Source organism: Acyrthosiphon pisum, chromosome A1 (assembly GCF_005508785.2).
Source record: "Acyrthosiphon pisum isolate AL4f chromosome A1, pea_aphid_22Mar2018_4r6ur, whole genome shotgun sequence".
In the NCBI taxonomy this organism is placed as follows: domain Eukaryota; kingdom Metazoa; phylum Arthropoda; class Insecta; order Hemiptera; family Aphididae; genus Acyrthosiphon; species Acyrthosiphon pisum.
Genome location: NC_042494.1, coordinates 17989660 through 17992326, shown reverse-complemented (window position 1 = coordinate 17992326; position 2667 = coordinate 17989660). Strand labels below are relative to the sequence as shown.

General features: G+C 27.5%; 1 long non-coding RNA gene across 1 annotated transcript in view; it reads left to right on the top strand.

Moving 5' to 3' along the window:
* The window catches only part of LOC107884590, a 5535-nt gene extending 5193 nt beyond the window's left edge, over window positions 1-342 (top strand). The window contains exon 5 of the long non-coding RNA XR_003838952.1: window positions 149-342. This is a non-coding gene — a long non-coding RNA (uncharacterized LOC107884590). The remainder of the gene's footprint in view (window positions 1-148) is intronic.
* Window positions 343-2667: the final 2325 nt, after the last annotated feature.

The window sequence follows — 2667 nt, the reverse complement described above, 5'->3', positions numbered from 1 at the left end:
TAATAGTAACAAAACAACCATTATTATGTACTATAGTACCATTGATTATACTATGTATAATCAATGCTAGTACTCATTTATATATATTTTGCATTCGGACTTTTAACAACCGTGACATTTGACACTAAACAGTTTCATTGATACCTAGGTATCAATCGGATATTCCACACTGGTTTTTTTCCAGAACATGGATAATTGACACAAACGTGTAAAGTGACGATTTCGAGGGATTTTATACGTTTTTAGTAGGTATATCGCCGTTGCAAGTAGCGAGTTAGATGTTGTTAATTTGTTAATAGTTTTAGTTGTATATAGCTATAAGAATATAAGATATGAGTTTAATCAAAATGATAATGTTATAACTTATACCTATGAAAAATTAAATACATATATACATTGTAAAATTAATAAAAACTAAAGAAAGACTCAAAAATATTTGTTAAACCTCATAGTTTAATACAAATTCTGAAATGTTTGATTTTTTTTGAAGTAGTATCATATCCATATGTTATCAAATATTAAATTTTTATATTTTTATTTATTTCCATATTATTATCATTACCTACATCTTATATTATATCCAAAATATTATTTCATTAATATAATATAAAGTCTTCGAGGTCAATTGTCATATATTATGTAAAGGTGTGATTCCTAAAATCATAGATATATAATATATATTATCTATAATCTATGGTAAAAATCCTAGGTGTCAAAAGTCCTACATTAATTTTTATATGTAGTTATTTAATCATGAAGTGATTCTATAATATAGAATCACTTCTTAATACTTCAATATTATGATTGGATTTATAAAGTATCATAGTATACATGTAAAACCCTCACTTACAAGTTACAACATAAAGAGTATGTAATTATGTTTTAAGACATTTAAAACTACGAATATATTAATATTTCAAAAAAAACATTAATTTGTTTAAGATATTTCCTCCTACCCTCCTCGCCCACCCTAGGTATTATAAATTCCCGCCTAGTTTTAACGGCGCATATTGTACAAAGTGTTTCACCAAATTGCAAACTTTATTTTTTCTTTCATAATTTATTCAAATTCTGAATTTTGGGATTTTTTTATATAGGTACTTTAGTCTTGTGGGACGCTATACAACCTGCTGTCTCCGTCTTACAAACACGTAACATGGCAACTTGTAGGTATGTTGTGATTAATCCATTTAACCCTGTTATGAACATTGAACTTATGATTAATATAGGAGTGAACTGACCTACTATACAATTTAGAAGTAAGAATATTATCTAGTGAAGATATATGATCCTCATAGGATTTTTCATAGAATTTTGTTTTAAAGCAAATTATGAGTATTTTAAAACTGTAAATTGTTTGTACATTTTAAAATAGATACTCATAACTTGCTTTAAAATTAAAATCTAAAAAAAAACCATATATGATGTTCACTAGATAATATTCTTACAGTTAAATTTGCTAATAGGTAAATTTGCTCTTTTATAAAACATATCCGAGTTAAATAGATTATTCAGATCGTACAATTGCTATGTTATGCATTTGTAAGACAGAGACAAGCGCAGAATCTTAGTATAGGCAATAATTTCAAATTTTAGAGATTTTTTTGTATTTCTATATGGCTGTGGCGATAACAATAACTTCTGTTTTTTAAATAAAAATCCTCGCAAATTGTCAGTAATAATCCACTAATTTACAGTAGAAAAGGAGGGCTCTCATTTGAAAAACAAAAATTGGTATTATCACAGGACACTCCTAGTATAGTACACGTCCTAAGTATAGTACAAAAAATCTCAATAATTTGAAAACATGGTCTTAAGAGGATGTCACATTGTCAGCAGTCAGCGCAGTATTTATTTTCTCTTTCAGACCCATTATACGCAACTTAATATAGATCAACGCATTCACGTATAAAATCGTTTTTTTTTTGCGAGGGGGGCCGGGAGAGAAACAAATATTCGTTGATTTCTTCTTAAAGTATATTTAAAAATTATAAAAATCAGATTTTGAATAACTCCGTTATTAAAGAAAAATCGGTGGTAATAATATATGAATGGTGAATCACCCTGTATATCACTATACCATATATTATTATATACATTATATAGTAGGTATCTGGTATACTATGAACACTCACCAACAAGGTCAAAATCTATAAAAAAAAAAAAAGTTTGTACCTAATGACCTATAAAAAATATTATAAATTCCGAGATATTGATGTTTGAAATATGGTAGCCAAAAGGTCGGAAACATAGGTTAATAATAAATTATTAGCATTTCCAATAGTCCATTATTATTCAACAAATAAAATTGATTTTTACTAAATATAAAGCTAGTTCAACTATATATTTTAATACTGGTATAAAATTGCTTTAACATTTTTTTTCTACGATCAATATACCTCGATAAATACATTTTTAAAATAACTTGACTTGGTACTAGTGGTATCAGTGGCGTATTTAGTATTTTTTGTAGGGGGCGGATGACAAGAATTTTGAGGATAAGATTACGATGTAAAAATTATAATATAATAATAGACATGTATTTAAAGAGCCATGGATGCGGATTTGTCCCCAAATCCGCCCCCGTAAATACGCCCCTGAGTGGTATTCATTATGTTTAAACTATTTGAAAAAGGGAACGTACAAGCTCATTTCTCACTATAGTCA